This window comes from Corvus hawaiiensis, chromosome 13 (assembly GCF_020740725.1).
Source record: "Corvus hawaiiensis isolate bCorHaw1 chromosome 13, bCorHaw1.pri.cur, whole genome shotgun sequence".
NCBI classification, from domain to species: domain Eukaryota; kingdom Metazoa; phylum Chordata; class Aves; order Passeriformes; family Corvidae; genus Corvus; species Corvus hawaiiensis.
The window spans coordinates 5,211,299-5,235,875 of NC_063225.1; the positions used below are offsets into that span (position 1 = coordinate 5,211,299).

Consider the following 24,577-nt stretch of genomic DNA (forward strand, 5'->3'; position numbering starts at 1 on the left):
GCTCCAGGTGCTTCATACCCATGCCAGCAAGCAGCTGTGCTGCAGGGTCAGGTGAGCTCCCAGGATTTTCCAGCCACACCCCCACGTACTTTGGGAAATCAGTGGTGGCTCAGCCTGCATCCCTCCATCCCTCCCTGGTCCCATGGGCTGACCCTACAGGGACACTCCCAGCCAAGCACTGTGATTCATCAGCTCCTACAATGCAGGGTCACCAAGCTGGGAGTCGCAGGTGAAAAGTCACTTCCAGGTATTTAGGATGGCTTTTTCTTTTAAAAGCCTATTAAATCGTAGATAAATAAAGGGAAGAAAAAGGTTCAGCTGAGACCAAGTGGTCTTCAATAGCTGGTGGCTGCTGGTGTTGAGCATCTCCAAAACAACCTGATAACAAATATATCCTCTCACCAGCAAACCTGCTTTGGCAGATCCCACATCAAATAAAATATGTAGATTTTTCATGAGAAGGTTTATTTATTTATTTATTTTTGGCTCGTTGCTCCACAAAACACATTTACTCAGTCACATACAAAATACATTTATCCAGTTTCTTTAAAACAAACAAAATAACCTCTCCTCTCCATCTGGCCCCTCTCTCTGCTCCTTTCTAGCCTGGTCTGCTTCCCTATTCCTCGCAATATGGAACATGACAGGGTATTTTCAATGCTATTTTTGTCCGTTGTGTCATAGCTTATATTTAAAATAGCATTTAAATCTGCCAAGTAGTGCGGTGTTTTAAACTGCTGTCAGACTGAATTTCTCCTCCTACATACCGCAGATTTCAGCTACGACTTAAAGACAGCTGAGGGAAGCTTTTGAGGAAGGGGGGAGGTGGAGGTGGTTTGGGACCAGATTGTCTGCAGGTGTGAGGACAGTCAAAAGATATTAATAGGGTAAAGGGATGCTGGAAGGGGGGGACACAGACCCAAAGAAAACCAAGGAAGGTGCATATGGGAATGAATTTGCCTTCCCAAAGGAAGCTCTTGCATGGGACAAAAGGCTGTGATGGTTGGACCAGGAGGCTGCACCCAGCTGTGGAAATGGGGGGATCTCTGGTCTAAGGGTGAAATGAGAGATGCCCAAAAAGGGGTATTTGTTCTGCGTTTGGGGTTCACCTTTCAGGTCCCAAAACCAGGGTCAGTTGAACCTTTAGTAAGGACAGCCCTAAGGCAGAGGAGGAGGTTGTGCTGCCTTGCTTGCATTGGGGTTTATTCCCTCTTTCTTCATCATTTAATTTTTGGGACGTGGCTGACGTCTGAAAAGCCCTGAGGTGAAGGGGTACGATCATTGTCCATGGTCATGGGAAAGGGCCCATTCCCCCTCTTTACGCTTTTGGGGATCTAAAAGTCAGCTGCTCCCTTCCTTCCCTGCCATGAATAAACATCACAGCCATCCCCAGCAGAGCTGGCTTGTTTGCAATCACACTAGAAACCTCAGCCCAACCTTTCCCAGGCAAACCCTCAGCCAGTTCGAACCTTCATGACCCCTCTGAAATCATCTTCCACTGAAGGACATGCTCCAGACATGGATTTTCTCTCCCATCTGAGCCCGAACCACCTTTGTTTCGTATGTTCAGTCTTCAGCCCTTTACTTTAGGTATTCCCTTGGTTCCTTGTTGTCCCTTTCATATTTCCCCATCGATCCGTGGGCACATCCCAGCAGCGTGATGGGTCCTGAGTGGCACCTCCCACCCTCTCCCCATTGCTCTGCTCTGCTCCAGGAGCACCCTGCCTTGCATGTCCGTGTCATAAGAGGATGCACCACGTCACTGCTCCCAGTCGCTGGCACACGAACAGCACAGGGATGCCCAGGCTGTGGTCCCTGTCACTTCGGCTGCCCCCGCTTTCCTTCCTTCCCTTTCTGGCTGCTCATGTCTCTGCTGGGCTCGGCTTGGCAGCCTGCATGGGAATTGTGGGTACCACAGCGAGGGCCAATGGAGCTGGGAGCGTCCCCACACCGAGCCTGGCATGCACCTGCAGCCCCACCCCGCTGCAGAGGAGTTTGGTGTCTGTTCTTCCCCAGATCATTTTTGGCTGCAGTGGAGATCTGGCACAGCCCTACCAGAGCAGCTGATGTTCAGGAGGGGTCTCCCCCAGCCCCTCGCTCAGTCCTGAACCTGTCCCAATGCCGATGGGACCCATGCCAGATCCTGATGGCTGCTTGATCTTCCAGGATGTCTGGAGGGATGGGTATTCCATAGGGTGCCCCCAGCCTGCAGGTGACCCCACTTTCCAAAGAAGGTTTGGGTTTCTCTCCTGCAGCTGTCCAAGGTTCATTTCTTGCTTTGTCTCTGTTGTTGTCTCACCCTCTCCTGGGACACGTGTGCCTGCCATTGAAATCTCCTACCCATCCTCTTCTGTCAACACCACCTAAGGAAGGGACAGATTGAAAATTTAGCAATGTGTCCTCTGTGTCAGTAACTCCCCCTCGTCATCTCCTGGGTGGCACAGAGATCTGCTCTCCCATCTTCTCCCTGTTCCACAGGCAGACTTCCTCTCGCCCCTCTCGCCCTTCACCGTTTCCCCTTCTGCCTGGAGTTTTCTATTGCTCACCCTTGTTCCCAGAGGGAGAGGTGACCCTTCTCACAACTCCTTGTCGTGTCATGCAGTGCCACAACCCTTGACACATCCCTGTGCCGGCCCCAAAACCAGCTCTGCCACCCTGGGGCCAGGATGGCAGAGGCATCGCTGTTACACCCCTCAGCTTTCTGGGCTGAGACAGGACCAGCATCAGGATCTCTTCCTTTGGGATCACCTCCTGCCTCCAGTTCGGTCCCATTCTCTAGCTCAGTTCAGCGCAGGATGAGGCACCGTGGGTGGGGATGCCTGGTTGGGTTTGGTTATTTATTCCCCAAAAAGGCAAGGCTAGGGAAGGGGTACGGCTGGCTCCACGATTACATCGTGGCGCGTTAATCAGCCGCATTAAAATTCCGAGACAGCTCCTGCCAAAGTGGCTGCGCGCCGTGCAAGGTGGCTGGGAAACGCCGGGAGCCGTGACAGGCAGGCGCAGGCAGACAAAGAGCTCGCTCCGTCACTCCGGGTCTGCTCCGGGAGGAGAAAACCAACACACGCACACACCCCGCTCCACACCAGCACTCAGCCCGCGCCGCCCGGCCGCACGGATGCCACCAGAAAGCCCAAAGCGAGCAAGCGTGCAATGGCCAGCGAGCCTGCCAGCATCCCAGCACCATCCCAGGGGATGTCTAGGCTGGATGAGCGTCCTGCCTGACCCCATGGAGATGGGTGGTACCCGCCACGGGGGACTGGGATGTCACGGTGGAGGGGACCACTCGCTGTTCAGCCTCCGCCATCCCATCCCTGCATGCATGGGGAGCGAGTGTCCCCGCAGGGTGTGAGCCCCCAGGGCGAGGGCCCCCCAGGCCGTGTCGCCCCTCCGGAGCCCCTGCCAGCTGTAGTAATGCGTTTTGCCACAGGGTGCCACTATGGCAAAGCTGTAAGGCCGCCGGGCCCGCAGCCCCGTTGTGTAAGGATACCTGGCGTTACCCACGTTACTCGTGGTTTCCTTCTTGCCCTCCGCTCCCGTCTCCCCTCATCCACCCCGCAGGGAAACTGCGGCAAGAGCCCCCCAGATATTCATCCGAAGGGGACAGTGCTGCCGGGTGACCCCTGGACTGGGGAAGGGATGCTGCCACCTGCTCTGAGGTGTCCTGAGAGTGACACAGAGGAGACTGACATGGCAACACTGGGATGGCATTGCTCTGTCTCCCCCAGACCTGGCCAGGAGGAGAGATTTTGGGGGCTTTGTGGAACCTTGTGCCGTGACAGTGAGTGAGTGGGATGCTGTGTAACACAGATGTCCAGGAACAATACTCCAGCCATGCTCCTCTCCTGCATTTGGTGTGCTGGGCTCTGGGGATGCAACTCCCTGACAAAAGGGGTCCAGCTCCATTGCTGGGGAGCAAGCAAAGGGCCTGGCAAGGCTACAGCCACTCATTTCCTCCAGCTTTTCTCCAAGGATGGATCTGGCCAGCCCTGTCCTTCTGCACCTGGGCCTGTGAACTGCCTGAGAGAAAGGGCATGCTGCAGCTGGGGCACCCCATCCCATCCCATCCCATCCCATCCCATCCCATCCCATCCCATCCCATCCCATCCCATCCCATCCCGACACCCTGTAGGAGTGAGCAGGTTGGGTCCCATGCCCTGAGTTTCTCTTCTCCTGGCACACTCCAGTCCCTTCCCTGCCTCTCCCCAGGGAAGAGGAGATGCCACGGGGGAGCTCAGACCTGCACCCACAGCAGCATCCCAGCAGAGCCACGCGAGGGGAATGGCATGGCTCACCTAGGAAACGGAGCTGATGAGAGACATGCAGGATCAGGCCACGAACCTGAGATTTTTTAGGGTGAAAAGTGCTCTGCAAATGGCAGGCAGTGGGATCCTGCGTGCTGCATCCGCCGCGGGCGGAGAGAGAAAGAAGATTCTCTTCTTCCCTCGCTAATAAAGTCTGGCTGAAATGACACAGTATAATCAGTGTTTACCTGGGAGTTTACATATGGTTTGTTGTAATTATAGTTTCAATTCCTGCTTTTGCTTTTTTTTTTATTTTTTTTTCCTAACATCTATTTTTCAATCAGTAAAAGTAAATACTATTTTCAGCCCAATGTAATTCTTCCACTCCCGTGGCCACAAACACAGCGAGGAGAGCGATTCCATTTGCGCGCTGTGCAATTGAGCAGAGAGAGGAGCCCGGCGGCTGCGGAGCATCAGCGAAGCCACGGCCGAGCAGGGACCTGGGGACATGGGGACGAGCCTCCCCTCCCCACCACAACTCCCCCAGGGCCTCCACCCCACCTGGCAGGGCTACCTTTGCTGGTAAAGATCAGCACCAGGCCCAGACGTTGCTTCTCATCACGTCGGCATCGTTAAAACCCCAAAGCTGCCTGGTCGGAGGCAGTGGGGAAGGGATAAGAGCCATTAGGGGAAGCATCATTTATTTCAGGGCTGGCAAAGCTTTGTTCCAGCTTGGGGATTGAGTTGGCACTAAAGGCACCGTGATCCCCAAGATTTAATTCCACCTCCCCCCCCATTTTTATGTGTGTGATTTATAACAAATCAAGGATGCCGGTGTCAGGTCCCCTTCTTCACCCAACTATTGTCACACACACATGCTGATTAAAACCACCCGGCCCCCGCCGGTTCCTCCTTGTCCATCCATCAGCAGCTCCGGGGACAAACTTAGACATCCCACTCCTAGCCCACACCTGCATCCCTGCATGTTCTGACACCCTGGGTTTTAAACCAATATTGGGTATTAATTTGGTGTGCACATACCCACATTTAAATATATAAAAACGGGTGTATTTATTTATGCCATGCACCCAAATCCCTGTAAAAATAATTGGGAGCTTTGTCTCAAGGAGGAATTGGGAGTTATTGGGATGCAGAACAAACACGTTGCCCTAGAGACACACACAGTGTTTCTGCCTCGGCCACTCCAGTTGAATATTTGCCGGCTCAGGCACGGTTGGAACTCGGTGCCAAGGCAGAGCCGCTGCCCGAGGCCGGTGGGCAGCTGGGCAATGCTGTCCAAAAGGGGATCAAGAAAGGACCCTTCTCCTGCCTGGATGGTCTCAGCCCCTCAGGGGAGTCAAGCAGAGGCCAGAAGCCTTGCCTGCACCCCAGCATCCCCATCATCCTCATTTTGGGGTTAAAAAATAGGTGATGAGGATGCTTCTCCTAGAGCTCTGCCTTTGACCTCCACTCTCCTACATGCCCTGCTCCCCACCAGGGGAATTACTGGTGCTCTTTACTGCCTTGAAGAAGGGCCGTTTTCTCCCCAGATGCACATGTTACCCTTCTGAATATCCCTGGGAGCAAAGGGGAATGTTTCAGCAAGGGTTTTCAGAGGGGGCTCTTGCCCCCCAAGGCCCCAGCACGGCAGGCAGGGAGTTGGGGCTGGGGCTGTGCAGGAGCAGAGCCACCCCACAGCAGCCGGGGCTCTCCGTGCCTTTGGAGAGCGGCTGCACCAAAAAATGCCTGTCCCAAAGCATGGGCAGCTTTGGCCAATTAATTCAAGGGGTGCTGAGTCTGGGTTTTCCAAAATAGGAGGAAGGAGGGGGAATATTCACCAGGTCAAGAAAAGCATCCCTCTCCCGCCACTGCCTGACACTGAAAAGAAAATTAAAACCCAAGCAGTTTTTTTTAAAAAATACAATAAAATTGTTTTATTTCTCACTTCCACAAAAAAACCCGAAAAAAGCTGTTCTCACCAATCCCAAACACGAATATATTTTCTTAGTATGTTTCTTAAAAGTCTACCACACTCAACCTTTTTCCCCCAAATTAAGAATAAGCTGGTTTAAACTCTCACCCAAAATATTTATTGCGAGGAACAAAGATATTGGAATCGTCTCCAGCGTTGGATTTCAATTCTCCCTTTCAGGCTTTTATCTTTTCAATCCAAATTTCAGTGACAATAATCCGATTTTGATTGACATTAAAATTATTTATTGTCACATTGTAGCTGTTTAATAAATTGTGCCTGCTTTATTTTTTGGCTTATAAATACTGTATCTTTACAACCTTGATACTTGATTCAGGGAAGAAACCACTTCTGAAGGCAGGCAGCAATAGTCTTAGCTCAGGCAAGATATAAAAATGCCTTTTTAAACACATGAACCTGAGGAAAGAGCTGATTCCACCTTTTTACTAATTTATATATTTTAAGTCTCTCTGGTTTATCCAATTTTGCTTTATTTTCCAGTGGTAAAATATGCTTCTGTGAGCTACGTGCAAAACAAAGATTATTTTAATCTCCTTTCAGATACAGAATAATTATTTGTCAGTAACACTTAAAAAAATTAGGAAAACAATTCATGACACTTTCATGATCTAGATTTGAGAGATTTTTCACCATTCTGGGAGTGAGTTCATAAAAAAAAAAAAAAAAGAAAGAAAAAAAAACAAAGCCAGGCGACATCCATTTCAGAGTGCCATTTAAATCTGGGTCGCGTTGCAAATGATTTTCTTTTTTTTTTTTTTTTTTTAATTTCCACAAATTACTGAAAGTTAAAAGAACCATCAGCTCATTTTACTATTAAAAAAAAAAAAAAAAGAGAGAGAGAGAAAGAGAGAGAGAAAATTAAAATATAACATGGAAAAATGTAGCCCTTGTAGAATAAACCTAAAGCGGCTCCTTTGCAGAAATATTTCCCTGGGTGAAAGATTTCAAGCCTGTGTCCCACAGATTTTTTTTTAGCAGGGGGGCCCTGCCTTTTTATGCTGGATAGCAGGGGGTTGCCGAGGGGTGCTGGAGGATGCCAGTGCCCCAGCGATGTTCTAGGGACACGACATCTCCTTCTTCCACCTGCAGCGGGCAGAGGAGGCTGTTTGCCCACTGCCTGAATGCCCTGGAAACCCTTTCCGGGGGGAGCCTGTTGGCAGATAAAGGAGGTATCAGCCAGGGGAGAGCGGGTTTGTCCCCTGTGACTGTGCAAATGGGAGTGGAGGCACTGGGACCCCAGTTGGGCTCGTGGGACCAAGGGAGGGATGCAGGGCAAGGCAGGGAGCAAGGATGCTCTGCAGGATTCAGTCTTGGGCACCCCCTGCGCTCAGTTCCCAATGCACAGACCCAGCGCTGCCCCTCAAAACTATCCCAAATCTACACCTTAAATCTACATGAGTTCGGTCCCAGCTCCATTGCTGATGCTGCTATTTCAGGGCAGTGTTAGGGTCCTGTGGAGAGCCCCCAGGGAAAGGCAAGGCCTTTCCTGCAGGGACACGGGCTGGCCTTGGGGACACAGACTCTCAGCCAGTGCCAGAAGGACAGTGGGGCTGCCCTGGGTCTCGCTGCTGATCTTCCGTGCTGCCTCTCCCAGTGCCAGGCGGCCGCAATGGCTCTGGCAGCCACATTTGTTTACGGGCTGAATTTGTATTAAAATGGTTCATTATTTTCCTGACTGGCAGGTTTCCAGGGTCCGTGCTAGTTAATAATTGCTGCCAATTAAACCTTCGCAAAATATGCGTTGTGGGGACGGGGATGGGGGGGAAACAACACGCGAGGATTTCTGCCGAGCCCACGGATGGCTCGTGCTGCCGCGGAGGAGCCCCGTGGTGGCTTGGGGATGCAGTGCTCTATCACTGCTTGCCGTGGGAACCTTCCAGGGATGGGGCAGCTGAGCCCCCTGAGATGGGGATCCTTGCAGGGCGGTCACTGAAAAGGGGTTTGTCCCTTTATGGGGCAAAATTTGCAGCTGGTGGAGGGAACAGAGTAGGATCGATCCAGGTGGCCCCCTTGACCTCGCAGGAAGCAGCCTGCCCATCCCGAGCCCTGACCTGCCCGCTCACCCTGTGGATGGGTGTTCCCAGGGTGGGCAGCCAGGGCTCAGGACATTGCCCCAACCCTGGGCATCCACTGCAGCTTCCAGAAGGTTTCTTTTCAAAGAACAGATCCCTCTTTTCCTGCCTTTCCACTTGTTCCCTTCCTCTGCTGGAACACCCTCTGTCTCTGCAGGCCAGCAGAGCATCGCCTCTGAATTCCACCCCGCTCCCGCTCCGATTCCAGCTCCAGGCACAGCCTGGAAATAAAGCTTTTCTCAGGGATGAAGCACAAGCAAACCCCCGTGGTCCAAAACCCACCTGGGGGTGCCCAGCTCCTTCCACCTGTGACCTCGAGTGTCTTTTACAAGCCATAGAGACGTGAGCACATTTCCCGACCACCGCTTGAAAAGCAGCCAAAGAACAGGAATAAAGAATCATTATTTAGTGAATGCTCGCCCCACTCTTTGAAGCTGGGAAGCTCGGCAGAAAGGCTGGGTGTTCAGGCAGGCTGTGGCTATGGGAAGGCTGGGGGGAATGTTTCTTGGATGCTAAAATCGCTGAGAGAGATGCAGGAGTGGGACTGCGTTCGTGGGAAGGACGGCTGACGGGGAACCGCTGCCTTTCAGAAAGGCAAATAATCGCAGCCTAGGTTAGCTCTTCTGTCGAGAGAATAATTGTGCTTCTAAAGGCTCTGATATGATGAGCAGCACTGCTTTGAAATCGAAATAAATACATAAATAAATCAGGGATCTTGGACTGATTAAGGCAATTGCTTCCCTTGCTTTTGCAACCCCTTTGGGTCCTGGTTCCCAGAGCCAATTACATATTTAAAAAGTTTCTCTCTGGAAAAAAAAAAAGAGGACTTGCAACTCTAAAATAAAGTTTCTTTGTGCTTGCCTAATGAACAGCAAGGGCCAGGGCAGTTTACAGTTATTAATTGGTTTTAAATGGCTCCAGCTCTGTCTTGAAGCATCTTTTTGAGCTGGCCACAATATGTCTGTGCCCTCCTGACTGCACCACACGGGGTCAGGGCATGCCGGGCACAGCTGGCCCAGGCCCCTTTATGTGGGTGAGCAGCCAGCTCACCTCCCCTGTGGCCTCTCCTCCTTCTCCACCCCATGGTCAGTCCTACAAAGCCCCCCAGGACCTGCCGAGCTCCCCCTGCTTCAGACAGGGTACGGATGCAGCCGATGGGGAGATGAGCCAGGAAGATGCTGAGGGTGCTCAGCCATTACTTTTCCAAATGAATTCACAATTTCTCCAGCTCTCTGCTCCCTCCTGTATGACTATGGGGGAGATTTTCTTTGCCACCCACTCCCCACTTTATCCCCCACCTTGGCACACTGCAAACCCCTCCTTGCCACCCAAACCTCAGCTTATTTCTAGGCTCCACATGGCCACGACATGTGGGAGCTCAGCAGCCGGCACGAGCCCAGGGACTGCCTAAGCTTCTCTTGGCACACCACACCTCACACCACCGTGCACCTCCAGGCACCGAGCAGGCAGAGAAAAGGCTCTATTCCTCACCCAAAAAACTCCCAGGGGGGTTAATTCAGCAAACAGCCTCCTTGCCATGAGGATAGGTGAAATAAATCTTTCTCCCAGCCCAGGGAAATGCAGAAACATCACCCCTAAAGGGAGGCAGGGCTTGAGCCATGGGCCTCCTTGAATGTCTTCTCCCTGTAAACATGCATTATTGATAGCAGAAATTATGTTGGATTGGGTTTGGGATGTAAGGAAATGCTGGAGAATATTGATATTTTCCCGAGTTGCTTCCAAACCTATTCTTGGCCTTGAACACGTTGCGTATGTCATCTCCAATGAACAGTTTTAAGCTTTAATTCAAAAAATAGCATGATGTTTATAATACTATATAAGGTTTTCTCCTGGCTGTACGCACGGGATTATATATGTGTCGGTGTGTGGGTGCGGATGTGTGTGCAGGGATGTAATGAGACAAACAGCTCAATCTGAAGCCGGTGGGGAGGAGGAGCTGCACACGCAGCCCCGAGCAGCAGCTGGTTCCCTTTGGTACCAATTCGGTTTCTTTTCGAGCAGCCGTCAGAGTTGTCTGAACAAACAGGTTATCATCGGGACCGATCCGTAGATAAACAGGCGGTGCTGTTGTAGGTGCAGGAATGCACCTGGGGGTGTGTGGGGAGGTTTATTCTCCAGCTGTTGAATGCTGGAGATGGGCTGGTGCATGACAAGATGCCAGACGCTTTTCAGCACATCAAATCCGCATCTCAGCACTTTTCACGGCGCGGAGAGGAAACAGTAATTAAGCGACAGGACTTACACCACTTCCGCGCCGGAGTCTCGCTGCATCCCTTTCAGCCCCGTGCACGTGTGTGCCGGCGGGCCCCACTATTCCAGGTGCAGCCTCACCCCTTCTTAAGCACGGTCCTGATGGGTTTTTTTTTTATAACAGATAAATTATTCAGCAGAAAAAGTGTTTCCCCCATTCGGGGATTTTCCTGCTAACACCTTATTGGTCATTTCTGTTGGTCCCTGCCCAGCTCCACTGGTTTTGTAAAATGCTCTGGAATAAGACTGGGAATAGCAGTGTGTGGGAAGGAGAAAGGTTTTTATCTGCATGGGGTCTTCCATCTCCAGCTCTGTTTCTATGGATATCTGAATGGAGTTTATATTTATCTCTCCCATTTGAGCCATGTGTGCAACTTTGGAGGAGAAGGAGGAGGCCAAGAGCAGAGCCGCCCTGCTGCTGGCTCTGCTGAACCCTGACTCCTTTTGGTCAGCGGTGAGAGCATCGCCCAGGTGGTCAAACTCAGCCAAAATGTCACTAAGGCAAGTGGAAGCTGCAGAAATACTTGAGCTAGAGCTTAACACAGCAGCAGGCACTCTGTCCAGCAGGGAAGCGGCCCCTCTGCCACTCCCAGACACCGGTCAGGGATGGCAGGGTAGGAGCATCACTCCCGGTCCCCAGTCACCGGTCCCCAGTCCCTCATGCAGCTGCCCTGTAAATGGCCAAATTTCCCGGGAGCGAGAGATTTTCCATCTGTCACAGTGTCCTTTGCTGTCAGGAGAGAAGTCGGCACAGCCCTGGTGCCGGGGGGAGCATGCCGGGTGCCGGAGCAGGTAGGAGTGGGAAGGCAAGCACATGACTTGGCCTGGCCCCGGCGCACCAGCTCCCAGAGCATTACCATGATGGCTCCATCATTAATTGATCAATCACTGGATGACAGTTAATTAAGTAGAAAATAAAGCTGCTCTGCCCAGCCTGGCATTAGTAGGCAGCGGCATTAAGATTTCTGGAGTACAAGGGGGAAATTAAAAAACAAAGGCACAGCTGGAGGAATAACCCCATCGCCGGTGGCTGGGGGTGGCAGCCTGGCATGATGTTCCCTGGGTCGGGATGTGCAGGCAGCCCCTGCACGGCAGCGATGACCGGTTCTTGGCTTCTCCCCTTCCCAAGAAACTGGATCTCACCTGCTGCCCTCCAGTCATAACCCCCATTATCCATGTGCCCCTTTCTCGACAGCTCTGGTGCTGCTACCCGGGCACTGGCCACTGGCCACCAGAGCCTCACCAGCACACAGATCTGCAAAGGCGCTTTTCCTTTCACTCCTGTTTTCCCATCTCTCCGTCCTGCCTTATGAGCTAACCCACAGACAGGGTAGGAAAAGAGAGAAAGCCAGATAGAAAGCATCCTCCTGCCCCCCGTCTCATGTGCCCAGGATTGTCTTGATATGAAAAATTATGGTTTTTGTTAAAAACTATTACTAATGAGGCGTCTTTCCTGCCCTTAATTGTTGCCAAGGCGATGACCCCAGCCAGCCATCTTTAATTAACTTAGACTAGATCTCCTGAAATGAGTTCCTCGGGTAAATTACTCACCACAGCTTTCAGGCACGGAGCCGTGTTTGCCAAGGCCACCCTCTCCGGCACGCTGCCACAGCCACCGGCAGAGGTGATGGCACAGGCTGGTGTCCCCACCGCTGCCTCCCCTTGCCACCACCGTTCGGCAATCCCAAAGCCACTTGGTAGAAACTCAGAGTAATATGGGGACGAGGCCAGAGTGACTGATGCCTGACCACAGGGAATGGGATGAATGCGGGTTTCTCCATAAAATTGGAATTCACCCTGGCTGCTGGCTTCTCCCATCGCAGGGGCTGTGGGACCGGCCGCACGGTGGCTGGCACCTCTCCAAGCGAAAATCACATTTCCTGCCTGACAGATAACGTCGGTCAAGAGAATGCCAAGGACGATTCCTGAAAATGCCATAATTGTTTTAATCTGATGGCGGATAAAAGATAATGATGCTAACAATATTTAAACGTAATTATAGTTTCCTGCGGCTGTTGGGCTCTCTGAATCGTCTCCACTCAAGTGGCTTTGTTTACGAGCGGCTCCAATAAGGCAGGGCCCGTTCTGCTCCTCTATCTCCTTCACACCTGCACCTCCATCAAGGCAGGGGGTGGACACATGCCAGGGGGCTAGATCTCCTCAGGGACCAGTGCTGGCCAACTCTGCAGCCCCTCCGGGTTCTACTGTTTCGGGCCCACCATCATCCATCCTCTGTCTCTTGGGATGTGATGCCTGTCTTGGAAAAATGACTGGGATGCTTGGACCGTGGCAACTGCCAGAAGAGAGGGATCTGTTTGGGGAGTTTTAGGGACAGGTGGTAGAAGTAAATCCCCCCCACCAGGGCAGGGTAGGCATATGGTGGCTTGTTTCTACCAGTCACTCGTGTCAGGGCTGTGGCCCCCTATAGTCCTCAGATCCCATCCTCAATTCCCCTCCAAGGTGAACTCCCCAGCACCAACATAAAACAAAAAAGCAGGACAAAGGGAATTTTTAGGAATGATTTGCCAATAGTAAACCAATAAAAAGCACCAGAGGTGGATGTCTGGGGGCTTGCAATCTGCAGGAGAAGAAAATGGAGGGAGAGGAAAATGGGATGAATCCTACGTGGAAGACTCTCCCACACTGGATACTGTTACCACCACCTCAAAGAAAATCCCCCAGTCTTTTGGGGGCCTGGATGCCCTGGTGGCCCCAACAGCAGGAGGAGAGTTTGCAAAACAGCTTGATCAAGTGCACAGAAAAAAGTAGTGAGAAAAGATGGGATTTAGGCGAGGCTTTTAGAAGAAGTTAAATATGAAATGGCTATTTCAGTAGCTGCAGTTTAGCCTCCTGTGTGAATCGGTCTTTGTAAATAGGAATGGAGGATAGCCAACTTCCCCAAAAGGGCTCTACGGGGGGTCCGGAAAACCACAACGTCCTGAGTTTAATGGGGAAAACAGATAGAAATGGTAACAAAGAATGGGGAGAAACAGCAATAAACCTGATTGTTTGGTAAATAAGACCAAGCCTGTTGCCGAGAAGGGAAGTTTGAAAAGCAGCTGGGGAATGAATAACCGGTTAAAAGTTAGGAGACAAAGTGGCATAACAAATCCGAGGGGTTCCCAGCTCAGAGCGGTCAGTGCCGGAGCCCCCGCAGCAGGCAGGAGTGCGAGCCTTCGGAAGTGCCAGGGAGGAGGGAGGAAGTAGCAACAGGACAATATCCATTGCTGCCCCAACATGATGAAATCTGGCACTGTGTAGAAGGCTGTGGAAGGGTCTCATCGTGGTAATGAACCTGGCCTTCAAATGAAGGAGGAATTCAGTGTTCAGCCCAGAGAAAATAAATCCATTACCTACATGACAATGAAACAGCTACATCCATGGAGGGAGGGTGCTCCAAGACATGGATATTGAAAAGATTAGCCTGGTCACTGGCAAGAGTCAAGAGCCACATGGCATGTCAGGAATGACTCAAGATAGACCAGAGAAGAGGGCAGAGATAGGTGAGGAGCAGGCTCACCCTGTGCCGTGTGGGTCCCTGCCTCACTGAGGGCATCCCACGAGGACTGGGGAGGCAGCAGGGCAGGGCAAGGAGGCATCTTGGAGTTGTGCAATAGCTGCCGCCCGAGGAGGAATTAAAGAGTCCAGACTGCAGAAAGAGGGGCTCGGATGCTCCAGCTGCCTGGCTTCCCGGTTCTGCCTGGCACAGGAAGCTGCTTCGGCAGTGACCAAAAGTTTGGAGGGGTTGGAAAAGTAATCGGGGAGAGCATAGATGTGCCTGGCTGCTGGAAAGGCAATGAACGCGCTGGGGCTGAGGGCTCTGCAGAAAGCAGGGCAAGAGCAGGCGAGAGAGTGCCCCCTCCCTGTCACTGTCCTGTGCCCTGGCCTGGCCTGAGACAGCCCTGGGGACGGAGTGAGTCATCTCCGGACCTGACATGGGTTTGGGCGTGGCCCGGGATCCTCCACTTGTCCCTGGAGCATCTCTGCCCTCCAGAGCCGGGCATGAACCTCGGTAGGGGACTGTTTTGCTATAGCACCAGGAAGGATCTCCTGGCTCCCAAAATGAGCCTCCAGGTTTCCCAGCGTCTCGCCCCCACCCCGCCGGGACGGATTCTCACCAGTTACCCCGTTCTCCTTGGAAATGCACGCGAGACACGCAGGGAGAGGTCTTTACAGGACACGCATCACAGCGATGAGTGCCCACCCTTTTCGCCCTTGCAGGACCTAGACGCGAATGGCGGGGGTGGGTCCCGGGGAAGTCCGGCCCCTGCCCTCTCCCGGCCCCGCAGCCCACGGCCACAGCCAGGAGCCCGCGGCCGTGGCCACGCGTGGCCGGCGCAGCGCGTCTCCACGGGCTCGGCGCAGCCCCGATGGGGCGCGTTGACATCTGTAACCAACACGCCAGCTCCGGCAAAGGCAGGGCTGCCCGGCCAGGCGGAAAATTAACACTGACATTGAGTTTAATTAAACAAAACAACCAGGCTGCGAGCTGGAGCGGGGACGTGGCGGCAGCTGGAGGAGCCGGGCTGGGCGCGGTTCGGGACCGACACCCGTCGCCGCCCCGCCGGGATGAGTCCACGTCGGCCGCTCGGAGCCCGGCGTGGCTCGGGAAGCCGAGGCTGGACGGGCGGCCCGGCTTCCCCGCCGACACTGCCGGCCAGGGCCGGGAAACAGCATTTTTCTTCCCCGTTTTGCCGTCTCTTTACAAAAAGATGCGCGGGACGCAGCACGACGGCGGAGGCCCACGCGCGTCCCTGCCCCGGCGTAGAGCAGGACGGGTGCCCGGCGGTCTGAGGCGCGGGGGAGAGGCGAGGGACACTCCAAGGGGCGGATTTCGTTGAGGGGGATTTGGGGAGATGCAGACCGACTGACAGCCACCCCCTCACGGGATGCGGCCCCGCACCTGTCCCCGGCCCTACCCACAAGAGGTGGGAAACGGTCTGATCCGGGCAGGGAGACCCCGACAGAGCATTTCCCGGCCAGCTGCTCCCCGGCGGGCACCAGTCGCACCAGTAGCACCAGTGGCACTGGCGCTTGCCATGCCTGGGCATCGGAGCTCCGGGCAGCGCCGGCAAAGGGGAAGCCGTGCCCGGAGGAACCGTGCTTTTACGCCGCTCGGCTCCGAGATTGGTCGTACGAGGCAGAGCCGCCCTGCCCGCTGCCCTCTGCCCGCTGCCCGCCGCTGCCCGCCGCTCGCACCGCAAGTTCCTCCGCGGAAGAGCTGAAAATAGCGCGCAGCCCAGCGCGAGGCGAGCATGGGGCGGCCTCCGATAGCCCCCGACAGCCGCAGCGCTGGTATCGGGTGTTTGGGGCTGTTTCTGTCTGATCCCCCACAACCCTCTGCCCCTCCGGGAGCTCCCTCCAGCATCAAAGACCCTCGTGTTCCATCCAGCCCGCTGCGTTCAGGTCCTGGAAGCTAAGGGCTGATCCCTCTGCCGTCGGCCTCCTCCTCCCAGTACCCAGTCCATAGCTTTGGGGCTTTTAGTCTGGTCATTTTATTTTATTTTATTTCACTTTTTTTTTTTTCTGGGGGGGGGGGGGGGTGGGGTGGGGTGGGGTGTGAAATGTCGGCTTTGAAGGATATTTGTAATAACATAACCAGCAAAATGAATGTCATATTTTTGCTCCAATGAATTGGATTTCCTGAAATATTGTCTCCGTAATGATGCCTTTAGGCTCCTCTGGATTAGATAACTCTCCAACCACATCAAGAAGGCTAATTATCCCAAAGCCACTTTGCCGGCGTTTCCACATCTATTTCACACACCTATGTATGTCTATATTCAGAGACACGGTACTCTCACGAGCCAGCCGGGGCTGCCGCTTTGCGGGGCGGCGCACAGCAGGGGACAGGCCGCCCGCGCCCGTCGCGTCCCCGCGCCCGGGGGAGCCCCGTCGAGCAGCCGTGACGACACCGAGCCCGGCTCCCCCGCCAGCCAATCCGCGAGGCCCGAGCGCGCCCGTCAGCCCGCGCTGACCAATGAGGGGCGGGCGGCGCGGCCCCGCCGGGATCCCCTCGACGGCTCGAGGCTCCCGCGGGGCGCTCCGGGACCTCCCCGCCCCGTCGGGAGCTCTGGGGTCGCATCCCCCGGCGAGGGGAGGGGACTGGGAAGGGCTGGGGCAGCGCCAGGTGCCGGGATTGCCCGGTGGGGTTGGGTCACGCTGTCACAACTGGGGGTGTGGGAAGGTGGCGAGACCCTCACGGAGCGGTGGAGGCGCGAGGAGCAGAGACCCAAACAAAGGACGAGGGGTTGTCCCGGTCCCACCGAAAACCCCAGCGCTCCGGGGGGGTGCGGGCGAGGCCGCCCCTTGCACACTTGCGGGCGGAGCCGATGCAGCCCACGCGTGGGTGCCCCCGCCGCCACCCGCCCCCCCTGCTCCGCCCGGCGCGGCTCTCTGTCCCGGCTCTTTGCTTGGGACGGGGAGTCTGTACTTCGGGATTATTCAGCTCCTGCAAGTTTTTTGTTAGGCGGCCCTGAAAGGCCTCAAAGGCTGGGAACACCATTCTAATTACGGGGAAGCACAGCTTATTTAGAAGATAAAAAGAGACTTGTAGTCTCATAACAGCTTCTTATATCCGTCAAATAAGGATCTCTAATGACGGGGTGAGAGCCAGTGAATGCCTAAAACAAACTAAAAAAAAGGAGTGAAAATAAAGCAGCCAGGGGCTTAAGATATATTAAATTACCCTGATTAGGAATTTAGGCCGTGGCTCGAGTCTGCTGGAGAGGCTGGCGAGGGGGGGGGGGACGGAAAGTGCTGCTATTCATTTCTGGGGAGAGGGGTCAGTAGGTCGGAGGAGTTCACAGGGCCTGGCTCTATTCTTATGCTAACAGAGAATACAAGCGCTGGCCTGGAAAATAGAAATGAATTTGCAATAATCCGAGCCCCTCTGTTTGCAAGGCGAGCGGCTCTATAGCTAATTGCAGCCCGGCCTCCCCCGCCTCGTTGCGGACAGTTGTAACGATGCATGGGAGATTAGACCCTGAGGGGCTTGGGGGGGTGGATTTAAGCCGTCTGCCCCCCTCCCTTCCCTCTGCCCGACGGTGAAATATTCCGGGGCAGGCGCTGGTGTTTGGGCTGGCTCTGCTCGGAGGGAGCGGGGCCAGGCAACTTCTTGAACTTCCCCGAAGCCGCGCAGGGGAGCGGCCGCCGGGCAGAGCGGTGTGCCGGGGGGGTTGGGGGGTCGGCCCTGCGCGGCCCCGGGGCCGGCGGGGGCGGGAGAGGGGGAAGGCAGCGTAGGTCCCGGAGACGGGGGACCCCCATTGAGCTGCCGGTGACAAGCAGTAAATCGGGGAAGAATAGCGCATGGAAACGCGCCGTCGGGGCCGCTGGCTGGCCCTACAGCTGCCGCCCCGTCTCGCCGCCGTCAGAGCCACCGTCTCCTCGGTGGCATTCCCGGCTCCCGCCCCATACAGCGACGCCTCCCGCCCCGCACCCGAGCATTCCCTTCCCGCAACAGAGGGGTCCCTCCCGCACCCCGCGGGGTGCCGCCGCCCTCCGCCCCGAGCCCGCCCCGTCGGCTGCTCGGCAGACTCGGCGGCCCCAGACTGTTTCAGGACCCTGGACAGGGGCGGGGCCGCCGTCGGGGCGCGGCGCCGCCGGGTCCCCTCGCGTTCTCCGGCCACGTCCCGACGGGCCGAGGGAGAGGGGTCCTCCCTGGTCCGGCCCGATCTTGGCCTCTCGCCTCCTTTTCCCCACGTTACCGGGCTGGGATCACCCGCCGCGGAGGCCGTCCAGCCCCGGGGCCATGCTGTGGGGACGGGCCACGGTTTGGCACCGGTCGGAGCCCACTCCAACGCAACCACACCCGCCAGCGCGCAGAAATCGTGCATAGGGGACGCAAATGCAGCCGAGGGGCTGTTTAAATGAATATCGAGCGGGTCGGTCAGCCTCCGCCGCCCTCGTCGGCATGCGGGCTGCTCCCGGTGCCGGGGATGATGTGTACTCCCCGCCGTGCCCCGACGGTGAAACGGGGTGGCAGAGACCCGGGGTAGCCCTGCCCGGTCCTAGCGACAAAGAGCTGCCAGAAATACAGCCCTCTTTCGTTAACCGCATTCCCCCTTCTCCTCCTCGCCTGTGGCTGACCCCAAAGCCGGAGCCAGAGATGCCCCGGGCGAGGGCTGTGCCTGGGGTGGGCGGCACGAGACGGTGGCAGCCCCGGACAGAGACCGGGACCGATTCTGCAGAGCCGGGCCGGACCCTGCGCCCCACACAGCCCTGGCAGCAATTCTGCCGAGCGCTGCAAACTTTGCCCGGCAGCTCAAGGCTGTCCCTGCAGTCCTGATCCTGAAGGCATCGGGTGCAGGGAGATGGAGAGCGGGTTCGGGGGCTGCTGCGGGCCGGGGCCAGGGTTGCCGGGGCAGCCCCGGCGGCCGCAGGTCTCAGGGTCTCCATAAATCACTTTTTCAGACTCTTGAAATTCTCTCACTCGAGACAGAAATTAAAAGGATGATTCCCGTAAGTGGCACACGCCGGACAGAGTCATCCCCGCTCGGCATTGTCCGTGCCACGGGGCTTCTCCCAGAACCTTCGCCTAACACTTTTGTCGTTTTAAAAAGCAGAACCTCCGAATTTTGTCCAGAGTGCTGTTCTGAAAGGCTGCTTAAGCTTAAGAAAATTACATTTCAGGTACATTTGAAAAAAAAAACCAAACCCAAACCCCAAACTTAAAAACACCCCCTATACACAAAATAAACCATACAAATAATAATAATAATAATAATAATAATAATAATGCCAAAACAACGGTGTTTCTAATTTCCAATTGTATATTAAGTCGGTGAAAAAAAGAGGCGGCATTATTTGTAATCATAATCTATTAACTGGGTTTGGAAGAAATTTTCAGCAAAAAAAATTCATTACGGGGCTGCTCTGTGAATTTTCGCTCTCCCGAGGACATACAGGGAAAGGATATACTCGGGGTTTTAAAAATTATTTTGGAAAACAAATTCGCCGGCGTTTTTATCTCCTCTGTGGTGGGACACGGAGGTGAGCCAGGGCGATTTAATTTCTCAACGCCGGCCGGAGTTTGGGCTCTCCCCTCCCCAAAACACTGGCCGGTCCGGCCCCGCATCCTCTCCCCGCTTTGTCATTCCCGGCCAGAAATAAACCATCGAGGCGGAGAAAAACTGGCTTATTTGCTAGAATAAAAATCGGGCTTATTTACAAGATTTTTTTTTTTAAATCTTATTTACTTGGAAGAATGAAAAGTGTGCTTCTTTTCAGGAATGAAAATCGGGTTTATTTGCGAGACCAAAAAGCCGGTTTCTTTGCAGAGCGAGGACCCGCTGCTCTCGGAGGTGTAGGACAGGGGGCTGTGCCGTGTCTCGGGGGCACGCAGAAGAAAGGGGGTGCCTTCCCCGCCGAGTGCCCCCTAAATGGGGCTGGGGTTCATTCCCCAGCGGGTCCCCCCGAGCTGCGAGCGGCCGCTGCCAGGGGCGCCGGGGGCCCGCACCCAGCCCCGCATCCAGGGCGCTTCCTCGCTCTCTCACCGCAGATGTGCGGAGATTTGGGGGGGAGGGAGCGAGGCACAAAGGTGCCCGGGAAGTGCCCTCCTTTTCCCGCTGAGGTTGAATTGCCCCACGGATGCGTTTTCCTTGCCCCGAGGCCCGTCGCACACTGTTCGCCTGCCCTCCTGGCAAGGACGGGAGAGCTGTTCCCCCTTCAACGAAAACCCGGAGGGGTGACGGCGGGGCCCTCTGCGGTGCCACCCTCTCCGCAGGACGGCCGGCATGGAGGGGCAGCCCGGCCGGGAGGGATCCCCCGTCTCAGCTGCGAGCGAGGGGCGGCGGCCTTTCCCCGCACCCCCCCGGCCGTGGGCGCGGTGCTCTCCCGTGGCAGGGATGCTCCCCAAGGGTGCCCGGGCTGTGTGCGGACACCCTCCGCTCTGGTGCACACACGCGTGTGCGGGACACGCACGCACACCCCCGGGTGGTGATCCTCCGGTGTGACACACCCACCCGAGTGGGGACACGCGTGCGGCGCGGGGATGCAACACGCGTGTGCGGGCACGCACAGGGCGGCACACGCAGAGGTCGCGGACACGCCCGTGTCCAGAGATGGACACAGACACCGGGTTCGCACCCGTCGTTTGCAAACGCACCCCCGCAGAACGCACCCCGGCCGCTCCCCGGCCCCGGGAGCCCTCCTATCCTGGGTACCCATTCCCCTGCACCTTCCTTCCCCAAACTGGTCGGCTTTGTCGCTCCTTTTCCCCACTCCACCCAACCCACTCAATTAAGGGCGGCGGCGGGAGCGGGGCAGCAAGGGCGGCAGCTCAGGGCCCCCCGCCCTCTTCTTTCCCTGCGCAAGGTGAAAGAACACAGAAAAAGGTGAAAGCACAGAAATAGCCCCAAAAGAGCCGCTTCCAAAGAGGTTTGGCTTTATTTGTCCCTGCGTATCCTTGTGCCCTGCAGCGCCGGGCAGGCTGGACGAGCCGGGTGCCCGGCGGGACAGCCCCGGCGGTGGCTCGGCGGGCCGGGGGGTGCGAGGGGGTGATGGGGTCCCACTGCCCGCGGCGGGGGGCGCGGGGAGCCGCAGGTGCTGCTGGCAGGAGAGACCCGCAATGGCTGTTTGGGTGTTGCATTAAAGCACGCTGCAGTGCGCACACTGCGGCCCCTCCCCCCGCAATCTGCCTGTATGCTAATGACATGCAAAGAGACTGATTTGCATGTTTATCTCTGTCAATGGGCAAGCGTGGCGGGCGCGGTAATACGTTTCCCACCGTGGCGCGGAGGCCTCCCCCCACTCCGCGCCCCTCACCGCCCCGCCGGGCCGGGGAGGGTCGGGCAGGGCTCTGCTCCGGCCCCACCGCCCAGCCCTGGCACCAAGGCAGGTACTGCCACAAAATGGCTGCCGGGGGGGGCCCTGCAGCCTCCCGAGCACCCACCTCTGCCCCCCAGCAGTCCCCGGCCCCTCCGCGCCCCCTCCCCGCAAACCCACCTCCGGATTTTGTGCTTAAGCAGCCAATCGGGGGCGCGGTACCCTTCCCCCCTCCATCCCTCCTTTCTCCCTCCATCCCTCCTTTCTCCCTCCATCCCTCCTTTTCCACCCACCATTCCTCCTTCTTCCTCTTCATCCTTCCTTTTTGACCCTGCAGTCCTCCTTCCACTCTATTCTTCCTTCTCTCGACTCCATGCATCTCTTTATCCCACCTCTGTGCCTCCTTTTGCACCCCTCATCCCTCCTTTTCTACCCTTCATCCCTCCTTTTCTACCCTTCATCCCTTCTTTTTCACCCTCCATTTCTTTTCTACCCTTTATCCCTCCTTCTCCCCCTCCATCCTTCCGTCTTTCCTTCTCCCTTTCCGCCCTTCCATCCTCTCCTTCAACTCTCCGAATCCCTCTCCATTCCTTTTTCACCTCCATCCCTCCTTTCCCCCCCACTTCGTCCCGCTTTCCCCAAATCCAGAGTCAAATCTTCACTGTTTCCACGCGCGGGGATATTTTTGATTTCCCACCGACCGCGGGAAAAGTCTTTTCCATCCTTCCAAGGCATTCTGACTCTCGCCCGGGTGCTGAGCCCCCGGCAATTTGTAACCTCTGTGGGTCCGCCGGCACCGTGTGAAGCCCCTGGTGGGCGCAGAGCCGCGGGTGGGTGCCCCGGAGGGGCTCGGCCCTGGTTCCTCTGCTGAGAGGGGCGTGAGGTGTCCACGGGTACTAGTGGGGAGAAGCAGCCGTGTGTACATTCACGCCACGGAAGGGACGGACATTGGAGGCACCGGTGCGAGTGTGGGTTTTTTAAATAGCCACCAAAAAAATAAAAAGCGCAGCCTCTCCCCCGACCCCGAGGTGCGCCCACGCCGCTATTTTCAAACACGCATGTGAGAGAGAAGGGCTCTGTTTTGGGGAGTGGCGAGTGCTCTGTCCCCGCTCTCTGAGCGAGGATGCGGCGACCCCAGCGCACCCTCGGCGGGGACGCGGCACGGTGCGACCTCCCCACACCCCACGGGGCTTTGGGGACAGCTCACGACTGCAATGCCATACAGCGTTATGTGCACTCCATTCTATGGATACGTAAAGAACACATATATTCTTGTGTTCCGCTATCATTTATGGCGCCGTGTTATACTCCACGATGCTGCGTGACGCGATGCGACGTGACAGCCCTCGGCCCTCGGCACGGCCCGGCCCCGTCGTTGTCCCCGGGCCGCGGGGCCGCCCCGCCCCGAGGCGCCGGTGAAGGGCGCCCGCGTCGCTGCGCTGGACTAGAGGACGGGTTTCGGGGGATTCCCTCCTGTCTCCCCACCCGGTATCCCAGCTCCCTTCTCAGCCTCTTATCCCCTCCTTTCTTTTCTCACTCCCCCAAATCTTTCTCATTTCCCCGGTGAAGGTGTGTTCTCTCCTTCCGTCCGTTATCGCTATTTTAGCCCCGGGAAGTGGAGGGGCATGTATGTTTATCCCTCCCTCCTTCACCCGAAATTGTCTTAGAGAAAAATAAAACCAGCCGAAAACTTAAATCTGCCCGAGGACCCCGGACTCGCCCTGTCCCGACCAGTTTATCCCAGCACTACCCAACCGCAGGTACTGGGAGGGGGTTTATTTGTGGGGTCAGTCAGCACCTCCCTCCGTCACCCTATGGCCTCCCCAGCCCCATGTTATCACACCTGTGCAGAGGGAGGTGTGACCCAGCCGGGATGGTGCCGCTGAGCCCCGGCACGGCCTTTGCCCCGAAGCTCCGTCCCGGAGGGCAGGGGGCCCGGAGGTGTCGGTGCTCGGGAGCCCTGGGGGTGCCGGCCCTCAAAGGCCCCCCAGCTCCTCGGTCCGCTCCCCGGGTGGGTGTTCCCCTCTCGAGGGGGGCGGAGAGAGGCAGGCCGGGGCAGAGGCAGGTTTGGGAAGGCCACCTCCCCTGGCTTTCCGACTGCCCCCGCCAGGCAGTGTCCCCGCCGCACCCCGGCCGGGGATGGGTCCGCACGCCCGGGGGAGGTCGGCTCGGGGCTCCTCATCAGCGTGCCCGAGGCAGGGCTGGTTTTGCCAGGAGTGTGTGGGAACCCCTGCAGAGAGACACCCTCCTATCACTCCCCAAAACCTGCCGTGTCATCACGCCCCGAAGCAGAGGCAGCCCCCCAAAAGCAAATGGGGTGTGTGTTGCCTTACCTGAGCGCTGGCCCGGGGGAGCCACGCAGAGCGGGGGGTTCCGTATCCGGCTCGTTTTCTCCTGCCGTGTCCCGCAGCAGAAACTTCCTCCGGCCGGGGCCGGGGGCGGTGCGGGGGAGCCGGGCTGTGCCGGGGGGGACCCCGCGGCCGGGGAGAGCCGCACACCCCGGGCCGTGTTTATATGTAGAAAGAAGGGTAATTTGAGTGCTTATACCAAGAACCGGGGTTGTTAAGTTTGCAGGCAGACAGCTAAACGGTGCCAAGTGCGGGCAGGGAGGGGGGTGCGGGGGGGAGGCTGGGGGTGTGTAAGAAATAAAGAGCAATTGTCAGAAGCGAACAAAAGGCGGAGGATGGAAAGGAGCTGGGAATCCCAGGGCAGAGCCCCTCGGCGTGGACTTGAACTTGGGCTTTGACACCGTCTGCCAGGCGGAGAGCGGCTCCGGGCCGGGCGAGGCGGGCTGCGGGGGGAGTGACAACAGCCCCGGCAACGCAGAGAGGGGGCATTGCCCCCTCCAAACACCCACCTTTGACGGGGCGGGGGGGGCACTCTACTTCAGGATGAGAGTGATGCGGGGAATAACCCAGACGGGCTGAGACCCGACGGGCTCAGCGCACCTCCCGGTGCAGAGCGGGGCGGCGGCGGGGGGACCCCGTCGGGGATGGCCGGGGCCAGACGGTCGGGGGGGCCGCCCGGTTCTCATAGTCTGCGCCCGAGCCTGGATTCTCTGCACGTCCCGGCCGGTCCCCCCTTTGCTACTATTCAGCACTTAATTGAACATTAATGGCAGCTGGGGATGAGGTCATTGGAGCCGGCTTTTCTCACACATTTTTCATGCAAATCCGCTAAACTCTAAACAAATTTGAATAAAACCCCCTTTGTGCAGGCCCTCCATGGTGTTTTTC

General features: G+C 56.5%; 1 long non-coding RNA gene across 1 annotated transcript; it reads right to left on the minus strand.

Annotated features, from left to right (window-relative positions):
• Positions 1 to 459: 459 nt before the first annotated feature.
• Positions 460 to 23,879, minus strand: LOC125332936. The gene is made up of 2 exons (XR_007206686.1): positions 23,675 to 23,879; positions 460 to 2,363 (listed from the first exon to the last, which is right to left on the minus strand). It is a non-coding gene; the product is annotated as an uncharacterized LOC125332936 (long non-coding RNA).
• Between the last annotated feature and the right edge of the window lie 698 nt (positions 23,880 to 24,577).